Source organism: Talpa europaea (assembly GCF_964194135.1).
Source record: "Talpa europaea genome assembly, chromosome: 15".
In the NCBI taxonomy this organism is placed as follows: Eukaryota; Metazoa; Chordata; class Mammalia; order Eulipotyphla; family Talpidae; genus Talpa; species Talpa europaea.
The window spans coordinates 4,533,416-4,545,579 of NC_140083.1; the positions used below are offsets into that span (position 1 = coordinate 4,533,416).

At 46.0% G+C, this 12,164-nt stretch overlaps 1 protein-coding gene across 1 annotated transcript in view; it reads left to right on the forward strand.

The window, feature by feature from the left end:
- ENTHD1 (ENTH domain containing 1) overlaps positions 1-12,164 on the forward strand; it is a gene marked incomplete at both ends in the record, with an annotated part of 104,660 nt that overhangs the window by 50,194 nt on the left and 42,302 nt on the right. The gene's annotated exons all lie outside the window — the stretch shown is intronic.

The window sequence follows — 12,164 nt, forward strand, 5'->3', positions numbered from 1 at the left end:
CTTTTCATTATCTGCGGGATAAAAACTATACTCTGACTTCTTACGTTTTTGGCAGTGTGCTGGACTAGATATTCTGAAGGTCCTGCTGCTATTAAAAAAAAAAAAAACAAAACACCACTAGATTCTGGATAAAAGATACCTTTTAATACATTGTTGGGTTCATGGAGCTACAGGAAATCTCTAAGGGCAAAACAGAACAAAAACAGTTCAAACCAAATAAATCCAAGAGCTGAAGCCTGATTAGAGCAGGGAGCTGTGAGTGTAAAGGAATCAAAAGACAGGTTTCCTTGAAGTGAAGGCCAAAATCAGCGTCACTATCAGAAGACTAAGCCTTGAGCCTGCAGCAAGGGAGGCCCGGGGGTGGAACCTCAGACTGTGCACGCAGTTGGAGCAGTCGAGGAGCCCATACTGGCTCTCGGTCTGCAGTCCTGGCTCCTGTCAAAGCCACAGATCCTTCCTGGAGGGAAGCAAGCCTGGCTTAGACCCCCAAGATTCTTACAGATTAGCCTCAGCCAAACATGATGTCACGATCAGTGACTGCCAAAATCACTGGGGAATCAGCCTGTGTGACTGAGGCTGTCTACAGAGGCAAACAACAGAGTCAGCCTCCTAGGATCTGTTTGGTACAGAATACCAAAGTGATGATGGACTCAATAAGGGGACAGATGACAGATTGGAAAAATAACTAAATAAAACTTTCAGAAAGGGAAAATAAAATTATTTGAAAGTGAATGTGGGTGGATTTAATAATAGATTAGATAAAATGAAGTGAGAATTAGTGGATTGGAGTGTGCAACAGAAGAAATGCCTGAGAATATGGCAGAGGCCAAGAAGTTGGAAAACATTAAAGAAAAGCTAAGAGACAGAAATGATAAATAACATTTAGTACAGGCAGTAGGATTCCCCGAGTAAGAGAATGCCCATGTAGATGGTGTTTGATAAGATGATGGATAGAATTTTTCAGAATCAATCAAAGACATGAATCCAGAGATACAGGGGCATACTGTATGCCAAGTGGGATACACAACTAAGAAAATGTGCAGGCTCACATCATAGTGAACCTGGAAAAAAAAACCACAACAGTTTATCTATGACAGAGTAACAGAGCAGGCTTCTCCACAGCAGCATTAGAAGCCAGAAGCTAGGAAGATTTTCTGTTTTCAGAGAAAGTGTGTCAACTAAAGTGTATAAACATTTAAGAAAAAGAGTGGAGTGGATGGAAGCTTTTTTAAAAAGACACTTCAAATAACCAAAAACTGAATAAAGGAACTTTACTGAGGAAGAAGGACGAGGTTCTACAAGGAAGATCTGAGGTACAAGAGGGAATGGTGAGCGACGAAACTGGTGGACACGCAGGGCCATGAAAATAGATGTAGTTTTAAATAAGTAAGAACACAGGACTTGTGGTTTTAGAGAAAGAACTAAAATGCTAGGTAATGACTATATATAACTGAGGAGGAATAAATTAAATCATGGGCTTCTAAAGTATCTGCGTAGTTCAGGAGGTTGGTTAATATGTGTTAACTTTCACTCTACCAGGCAACACTTGTTTATTGGGATGTTAAAATAGGAATCTTGCTGAATCTCTTTAGCTGTAGGTGTTGATAACAAGGTATCAGTTGTCAAGTCCACGTGTGAGATTTTTAAAGGAAATGGATGAAAACCTGCTCTGAGGTTCTTGAGCCCACCCTTCCCACATGGGGCTGGGGGAGCGGGGCATCTCACAAGGGGGCACAGTGTGGTGGAAGAGCAAGGGAGCTATTCCCTGCTGTGAGAGTCTCCCCCCTACGCCTTTGTTGGTACAGGAGGAAGACTGCTCCTCACTAGCCCCCACCCCAGTGAGAGAGACTTTGCACTATGTTCCCTGCCTTGGAGAACTTGTGCCTGGCTCAAGCCTGGAGTGTGTCTTGGCCTGGAAACTGGAGAAGCTGACCAGGAGCTTTGTGCTGAGGTCTCCGAGGCCTGGTGCAGGGTCTGGCCTGCGCCCCGCCGTTGATCAGAGCAGGGCCTGTAAGAGAGACCTGGTGGTCATCTTAGGCCTTGTCCGAAGGGGCTACCTGGGGGCAGGAGAGGCTGGCAGCCTCTGAGGACAGTGCTACCACCTGCTAGCTGGAGAAGCAGCCAGCCCAGAGCCTAGAGTTGCTCCTGGCTTATCTATGTCTCTTATACCAGCTGTCTTCAGCATAGACTCCCATCACCTCCACCTGGTCCCGCTCTTGTCTGCCCTTGTCGCTTATGTGGGTTATTGAGGTCGCCTCCTAATGTGACCCTGCTCTCCCCTTGGCCTCTCTTCACATGCAAACCAAATCATTTGATTAAAAACAAACCAACCACATATCCTTCCTTTGCTCAGAGGAGACGCCTCCCAGGGCTGTGACTCCCAGCCTCCTCTGACTTCTCTCCCGCCCCCTCCTCCCTCGCCTGTTCTGCCCTGGACCTGCTGATGTCCCCAGGCAGGCCCAGCACCCTTCCGCCTCTGGGCCTCCACACTCCGCCCTGCCCCATCACGGGCTTTTCTGTCTCACCTCTTTCCCTTTCCAGCTCACAGGTCACCTTGACAGGAAGGCCTGTCAGCCCTCCCTGGCACCAGCGGCTCTGCTTGCTCCTCCGGGCGCTCCTCGACCCCTTAACGCCTTGGCGTCCCCCAGAGAACGTATCCTCATCTGACTTGCTACATGTAATTACGTCTTTAATTGTTGGTTTTGTCTTTCCTTAACCATACTGTGAGCTCCAAGAGGGCAAAAGCTTTGTTTCTGTCCCATGTTGTATTTTTAGCACCTCGTGTGTGACACGCAACCTAATAAATATCGCCCGAATGAATGAGAATAGGGAGGGAAGGGCACTGGCGGGAGACTAATCACTCCTCTTGCCACCAAGATGCCCTGTGGCGTAGGAGCTGAAAAATTTCCACTGGGCGTAGCAGTTGAGAGGACTGTGGGGGACAGGACAGCTTCGGTGAAGAGGTAGGAAGGGAGGCAGGTGAGAGTGTTCTGAGGAGTTGAACGGGAAGGAGGAAGTGAATTCAGGGCCTCCTCTCTCCCCCTGCACCACGGCCCCTCCCCGAGCCCCTGTCTTCTTTCTCTTTGCTCCTTGGGCTGTATTTTAAAGTAATCTCTCTGTCCCTAACCCCCACTTCCCCACTTTCTCTTCACCTGGGGTTCATCTGCTGTTTAAATCCACCATTTTTAGAATTTCCACTTATTTTTCATTTTTAGAAATTCTCCTTGGATCTTTGTCAAATCTACTTGGCTTTGTTTTTATAATCGCAGGCCTCCTATTTTCAAGTTCTTATTTCTGGAGACATGAAATGTATCTATGGTGATCGTGTCTTCTGTCCTGTAGTCCCATGAATTACCCCGTCTAAAGGCCTTTTGGGCCCTGCTCTTCTGGCTTCCCTGTTTTCAGGCCCAGCCCATAGCATGTGATCCAGCCTCAGTGTATTGGCTGCATAGATGAGTGAATGGAAATATGTGGAGGGTGCTGCAATGGGAAAAAAGCAAGCGAAACATTATGGATAAATTATAATACAGTGCTATAAACCACACGATAAAAATATAAGCCAAGAGCAATAAGCCAGTCCCTCAGCGCTGCTGGGGGAAGAGAAATGGGTGTGGCATTGCACGAACTCACTACTGTATTGTCCAGAGGGGCACACTCACACGTGGAGGTGAGTTGGTGCATGTGAATCAGTGCATTCCTGCTTCCTGAGAAATAGCCCTTGGTCTAAATTCACAGTTTAAATGATGTTTAAAGGTTTGTTGCAGTGTTGTAGACTTAAGCATGTTGTAGACTTAAGCATGTAGACTTAAAATATTTTACTCCATATTGAAGTAAAACAGTTACTTGTGATCTGTCCATGTAGTGGGGAATGTTCGAGAATGGTGACTGTGTCATCGTCTTTCCTCAGTGCACTGCTTCTCTTCTCAGTCACCACATCTAAGAACTGGTGCCACAGAGGCAGGCTCCACACTTGGGGTCTGCAGATACAGGAACGGGGGGAGGGCGGGGCAGGGAACATACCTGCTGCGTTCAGGTTCCCAACTGCCTTGGTCAGGGACACCACAGCGCCCCTGGTCACGACACCAGTGACTACGCAGCACTCACTGTGCAGTCGCTCCATTTCAGCATTTCCTATATTCACATCAGAATGAAACCCAGATCCAGGTTAGCTTCTGTGTTTACTCTCTTGGAAGCTTTTATTGTCTTAACAAGGATTGGCCTAATGGTCACAAACTCAGGCACCTCAGTTGTTCAGCTGGAGCCCACGCTGTGGACAGAGACCAGCTTCCATTTAACCCCAGCCCAGGAGGCAGGATGCACTGGCAGAGGAAACCATCACCGCCTTTCAAAGACATTTTCACCTTCAATTTTCACCAAGATCCTCTATTGAGGGAAATTGTAGATTTTTATTATTGGTGGAGGCATAATTATGATATAAAATTTAATAATGAGTGTCCTGTACATATTTTACAACCCACTTATTATGCTCCATTCCCATGGCTTGTCCCACTTAGAGAGATTTCTAAAGAACGGCACCTTCAAATGTGTCCATATGCTAATTTCCTATGAGAAGTGAAGCCATTATCTCAGATTTATATTGAAAGAATTAGGAAGCATCCTTGCCATAGTTCAAAGCCATGTTTTCAAAATCTATTTTCTTGTTTTAATGCTTAGATATAATATACAGCACAGTAGTTATTAGATATAATATGCAGTCCAGTAGCTATTAGATGTATAGCACAGTAAAGTATGATCTATGGCAAAGTGAAACTCCCAGAGCCTATCATTGTATACACACGGGTAACCCAGGCCATGGGGAGATTATCCCTCTTCTAATTTACAATGATAATTTGGGGTTTCGTGTATATTCCATAAGAAAACCGTATTGAGATTTTTATGTCAAACATGTTATTTAAGTTTCCCATTCAATATCCATTTTCAATTAGTGGCTTGTCTACTTTAAACCAACATATTAATGAGCAATTCAAATCACCCCTCTGTACTAATAATTTATAACTGTGGCCTGTTAACAAAATGGCCTCATTATCTTCGGATCCTATTTCCTTTGGTTAACGTAATTACTAAAGTGGAAGCTCCTTCCGTTAAACTCCAGAAAGATGCGTTTTGGCAGCCATCTTTTGTCGCGCTTGCCAGCCTCAGCTCTGTCTCTGTAATTGGATACGATGTGTGACACCAACAGGAGCATTTCTCACAGCAATAGCTCTGCTGGAGTAGAGCGCCCATTATTAGATTCACCATGGAACGGAATATAAAATAACATGCGATGCTTTTAGTACCTGAAACAAAGCAGTGGAATTAATGAAAAATGAAAGAGTTGCCAGAATAGAATGTTGCTCTCTGTAGGCAAAGGCGCTTAACTCAGAATTCGATCAGAAGTTCTCTTTCAAAAATGATTTCATCACCTTCTCCAGATTAGCAAAAACCTTCGCCCTGCCTTCACGAGCACAGCGTTTCTCTTTTGTCCTCAGGCACAAAGCATCGAGGGTGTTGATTTTTCTCCCTTTCCCAGGCAGCTAGTGATAGCCCGTATTGAAATGTGTAGCCTGATGTCTTACACAGGGAACCCGCTTCTTCCTAAAGATAACTATCAGGAATAATCAAGCCAGCTTAATATGAGCGACGTTTCTAGGTCCCGCTTGGCATCGCCGCGTGCCTTAGCAAGTGGGCAGCACTGTCCGGTCAGCACGGCTGGCTGCAGTCGCTTCATTTACCGCTGGGCTTCCCGTCCCGGACTCTGCTGGATGGATACTTGAGAACAAAGCTCTCTGACATTCAGGTTTAAATTGAAAGAAAATGAGAAACCAGATAAAGCAAGCCAACGAAATTAATTTGCTCTGTACTCCTCTGCTTTTTCAGTGGGATTCAGAGAAATCCTCTCCCAGAGAAAGTAGCGACGCCTTCATGGAACAACTGATTTAGTGTTTACAAAGGGTACATTTGTGTGCTTCCTGTGCAAACAGAGAAAGACAATGTCCGCTGCTGTTCTCCATCAGATCCCCACAAGTTCTCATGTACCTCAGAAAATTTTCCACAAATGCTGTTCATTCTTTACATGAATCCAAGAAAAGATCTACCCCAGAGCCCCACCGAGAGAAGATCAACAGGCACAGACACCCAAGCAGTGCGTCCTTGCTCTTCCCTCCTTGTGGCCCTGCCTCTCTAAGGCACATGGCACAAGCGTGCCTTCGAGGGCACATGTGGCAGCCCCGAGGTGCAGCTCGGGCACTGCTCGCCGGAGAGCCATTGCAGCTGCTGGCGACGAAGGGCTTGGTAGAGCCGGTTCTACCAAACCTTTCATTCCCCTCGTGAAAAGCACGCAGGAGTAGAGTCCAGGCCTGGCTTCTGGTCCTCCTCCTGCCTCTGGTCGTTGTGCCGTCTCGTGGCAAGCCAAGTCACGTGAGCCCTGGGAGGCTCGCGTTCTCGTGTGTGTCACGAAGGGTCTGATCAGAACACCCTCTCCGGCTTCTCTTTTCCCGCAGCTGGGATTACTTTAATGAGTGATCACCCAGATCGTGATTCCTTGAACATTTGTGAAATGACTATCGGGGGCTCTTCTGGCCGCCGTCGGTTGACAGGTTGAACAGGAGGTGTGCCCTGCAGCCGTGGGGACCCTGGAGGTGACAGAGCTGCCAACCAGAGCTGATGACAAAGCAGAAGCAAGTTTGGCTGTTGCTGTCACAGAGCTCAGAGAGTGCCCTGCACACTGTGTTCTTAGTAAAGATGTTTGTCAAATGAATAAATAAATTTGGAATAATGAAATAAGTGAAAAATATGAATATTCGCAAAAGCAAAGAGGGGTTCATTTCAATGTGGAGGATAAAGATTTCACAAAGGAGGTAGTATTTGAATTGAGTTCAGAAGGATGAATCCATGTTTATAGAGAAGAAGCATAGTTTCGGCTGAAGAACTCACACAAGTGAAAACACGGACACCGAAATGCATGTCCGCCTAACAGACGTCGCCCTGGAGGGTGGAAGTCACTTAGCTACAGAGAGGAGCAAGAGCATTTTGGGCCAGAGGACCAGTCCGGGTGAGGCGTGCGGCCCAGAGGGAGCCTGGTAAACTTGAAGGACAGAAAGAAGCTAGAGCGGGCCATACCGCTTCAGGAGAAGCAGCAGTGCCGTCAGACCGCAGACGTAAATGTGGACTGACGAATGCAGAGCCTTGTAAACCGTGTTAAGTGGCTTGAGGTTTTGGAGAGAAGTACATGACCTGGTTTTCATTTCAGAAGGTCGCTCTGGCTGTGCAGTACACAGTGAGCCGTGAGGGCGGGACAGGTAGGCCGCTTAGCTGTGGCAGCTGCCACAGCTCCTGAACAACCTGAGTGAGTCACTGGGAAGTCGATGGTCATGTTAATAGAGGTAAAACTCCCACCCAAGGATGAGAAGACAGGACAGTTAGACTTCCCTGTGCAAAGACAGAGGCATATATTTGGGGCTAGAATTGAGCAGAAGTCGGGGCTGAGGGTGAAACCATGTGAGTCACGTGCATTCGGGTGAGAGAGCTAATCCTAGCGTGAGGGTGGCAATAGGTGACTCCGGCCCAGAGTTGGGAGAGCAGCAGAGAAAGGGCTCGAGGGCAGACTGCTCACTTCCCAGGAAGCAGAGCCCCTTCCTTGGAGGGGTCAGAGGAGAGCCAGCAAAGCTCAGGGCAGCGGCCACCAAGGAAATGCATTTGAGGAACGTCAAGATTTCCATTTCCTTCTTCCTCATGAGTCTTGTAGTTAGGGTTCTGCTTCCTCTCTCCGTTTTCCTTTTCTAACAACTTACTGACTTCGCTCATTTTCTGTTGTCTTCTTCCGCTTTCCCCCTCGGGCTATACTTTCCTATTCCCCTGTCATTTCAGTGGGCTTGAGGCAAAGGCTGTGACTGGTCCGCTCCATATTCTCCTGCCCGCCTCTCTGCTGCTCTGCCCGCCTCCGCTGGGCCCTTGTTCAGGCTGAGTACATGGCAGCCCCAGATGTGCCAAAGATTCGGCCCTCCTATTCGGCCCTGAGAGTCGTTGAATAAATAGTCCACATTCCTGGTCCTCGCCGTCAGCGCTGACCCGCACTTGTCTCGTGGGTGACCTGGCCACCAGCTCACGCCCCTGGCTTTTGCGCCGTTTAGTTTGCGCCCCTCTCCCTCACTGGTGCTCCTGGGATCGCTGCCAAATCAACTACGTGCATCTGGGTCTTTCTGCTTTGGGAGAACCCAAACTAAAACGTGTTCTGTTTACCCTGTTGTGCAAATAAATTCTTTTTTGCCCCGGAAGAGGTCTATTTGCTCCACTCTTTTCTTTATGTTCACTCATCTTTTGAGAAGCTTCAATCGTGTAGATGTTGTGAAATCGAGCTGGTCACTGTATTATTAGTGTTGTTAAGTGTTTATCATGTACTCTCTGTGTGTACACATGTGCATGCAGGGGTGTGTGTGTGTGTGTGTGTGCATTCCTTCTTTCTACCCACCGATCCACCGGTCTGTACAGAAGCCACCGTTGATCTTACGTCGGTGGACAGTAGGACCTGTGACTTCCTCTTCTGTATGTGGCCAGAGTCTGCCACAGTGCAGTGTAAACAGTTGGTGCTCAACAAGTACTTCTTGATCATCTTTTAGGCATCACACACAGCATGCATCATTATGCACAAAATCAGCATATAAAATTGATGATAGATAATTTATCAATTAAGGAATGAATACATTGAACAAATATTTGTATACCTCCTACATGCAAAAAAGCACGGTGGATTATGGGAATTAATATGATATGTCACCACATATAATTAGGTGAAAAAGACAAGTTTAGGGCCTCCCTGGTGGCGCAGGCGGTTGAGTGCAGTGCTGTGAGGCTGTCCGCAGCCTCCGCAGTGCCAGTTCAATCCCCGCTGGCCTCAGAGCAACCCACATGGCGAGCAGACCTCTCCTGTCTTGCCCGTTGCTCCCCTCAGCAGTGTATTTCGTCAGTCTGCCTGTTCTGTTCCCCGCTCTCTCTCTGTCTCTCACCCTCCCGCGCATCTGGCCTGTACAACAGTTCTTGTATAAATAAAATAAATCTTTAAAAAAGAAAAAGGACGAGTTTACCAAAATAAGTGTTATTTTGGAAAAGGGAAAGATTAAGATGGAATGAAAGACATGATTGAAAATCGTTTCCAGAAGTAGTAATTATTTAAGATGGGTCTTGAGAAATTGGTGGGATTTAAGTAGATAGAGCAGGGGGAGGGTGTTGTGGTGTTGGATGCAGGGTGAGAAATCAATAGTAATAAAGATACAGAAACAAGAACCAATGTGAAGAGTGAAGATAAAGGTCCCTGAATGAACGTGGCCTGTGTGAGTGAGGAAGAGAATGGCCTGACAAGGGCGAGTCTCCTGTCGAGTAGCCGTAGAAAATGAGCAGCAGAAGGGCTTTACAACTCATGGAATTTAGACTTAGTCTCCAAAACAAGAGGAGGTTTTTGAAGAATTTTTGAATGCGACTATAAATAACTACAGTCGTGACTGAATTAAAGAAGATTTATGTGGGACATTGATCAGAAAGAGCAGGGTGGGGCAAGGCTGATGGCAGGAAACCAGGACGAGCTCCCTTCTAGAACCTTCAGGTCTCTTAAGCATTCTGTTCAGGTAAACATTTTCCTGTTTTCAATCACTCACTATATCTAGGATCATTGTGATTTATTTAGGATCATTATTTATGATTTGTCATCTTTTCTTTTGAAAAATGAAAGTGCATTTTATTCATCAAAATGTTTACCAGTTTACCAACAATGACATAATTCAATGAAAAATAAAATAAAATAAAAGTCGAAGCAGTTAGAAGACCACGCGGGCCCTGCTCGGCCTGGACAGTCAGGGTGAGCGCTGGGCCAGAGAGCCTGCCATCTACTCTGTTTTGTTGATTTTTTTAGGTCTTTTTTGATTGTTCTTTCATAATTTTAAAATTTTATACTAAACATTAAAGTGATGACTCTACAATTGACTTTATACATTCCTATTTTGAGATTTGGATTGTTGTTATGAATATTTTCATCAGAAAGTCATTGTTATTCTGGATTACCTTAGTTTACATCTGACTAAGTTTTAGGGAGATTTTACCATAGAAAACCACTTTTTATTTTTTTTCTTTTTTCTTTTTTTAAAGATTTATTTATTTATACAAGAGCTGGGGTACAGGCCAGAGATGCAGGGAGTGAGAGGATTCACCAGAGACAGAGTGGGGAACAGAACAGGCAGACTGACTGAAACATACCGCTGAGGGGAGCAGCGGGCGAGACAGGAGAGGTCTGCTGCACCATGTGGGTTGCTCCCTGGCTGCCCGGGGATCGAACTCGTGCTGCAGAGGCTGCAGATTGCTTCATAGTGCGGTGCTTAACCCCTTGCGCCACCAGGGAGGCCCCGCTTTTTCTTTTAAAAACAGTTGACTGTAGAACTGAAGTATCCAGAGGGTGGGGGGTGAGAACAAAGGGAAAGGACGACCGTGGTGTACTCTGGGTGACTTGGTGGTGGGTGCGCTGCGGTGACGATAACAAAATACCAACAGTGATGGACGCCAATGGAAAAAAGTAGTAACAAAAGTTTCAACCCACTAGATAAATAAACAAATAAATAAAATGAAAGTCAACGGAAAAATATTTGATTAAAATTCTCTTTTAATAAATGCTCTTATGTAAATCCAGCCACCTACACACGCGCTGTGGGATACCATGCCTCTGGTGTTCATTAGGAATATATTTCTTTTTTTTTTTTAAAGATATATTTAATTTATTTATTTATACAGCACTGGGTACAGTCAGAAGCACGGGAGGGTGAGAGAATTCACCAGAGCCAGAGCAGGGAGCAGAGCAGGCAGAAGGACCGAAGTACACTGCTGAGGGGAGCAGCGGGCGGCAGGAGAGGTCTTAGCGCCATGTGGGACACTCACCCGGTGGCCGGAGAGCAGCCAGGGATTGAACCGGCGTTGCAGAGGCTGCAGGCAGCTTCACAACCTAGTGCTCAACCGCTGCGCCACTGGGGAGGCCCTCATTAGGAATATATTTCTAACAGAACCGAACCTTTTGCCAACTAGACGTTACTTGATCATGCACAAATTAGGAATATTTTAGAAGTTATTTTCACCTACCAATTTTGTTTCACTATGAAGTATTAAACTGTATTAAATTTAAGAAAGCAAAAGCATTAATTTTTCTTTATTCTTGCACTTCGGTTTGTCCTTTCACTCAATCACTCAACAAGCACCGTGCAGTGAGGTGGGGAGGGTCACTTACTGGGCTCCAGGCAGCATGGGCACCACAGATAGTGGCTGCATGGCGGGGAGTGTGGTAGGAGAAAGTGGTCCTTGACTTGAATTTTACAAGATTTTTCTTTGGGGATGAATGGGTTGGACAAATGGAATTCCTGGTAGAGTTAGCAATAGAAGTTTCTTGAATTGTCTGCAGCACACTGCTACTGGCAGGCCTTCAGTCCAGGCTAACCTCCAACTGGCAATGAAAATGGAAAGGAGGCTTTTAGAGTCCAAGAAAATTTGGTTTTCTTTAATAACAGAGCCTGAACGTGATGCCGTGGCCTGTCCACGTATGTCATGAGTTTTGTCACGACGTGCCCTGTGATAACCACCCCACGGCGGAGCTCCCAATTCCTGTAGCAACTTCTCTTTGGGGAGTTTCAAAATTATGTGGTCTGCCTTGTGCCCTGGCTCACCTGCTTATGCTGCTAATGTCACTCTCTCTTTGTCTCGAGAATAATTGCCAGTCCTTCTGCCTCCAACTTCCAATGAGACTCTTGAGAGCAAGAGCTCGCTCTAGGCGCCGGGCATGAGTTGCATCTAGAAATCTGAGCAGGTCTGTCTCCCATAGGTTTACTAGATTCCTGTGCCAGGCCCACCTCAGCTCTCGATGCCTTGCATTTCCTCTTATTTGTAATAAATAAACTCTGGCCGTTACATTTCAGGTACTTTGGTGATGTCGAAGAATAAAATGGATAAAGATGCCCAAGCTGATGAAGCTTACATTTCAGTAATTGCCATAGTGGCTCTGAAAGATTCTTTTCTTCCATGTAGACAAAAGTTTTCTTAAGATTAGACTGCTACCTTAAAGTTGTGATTTTCTTTTATGGGCTTTTTAGAGACTTTGAGGCAAGAAGATGTTGTTTGTTTCAGGGAAAGGACTGCAGTGT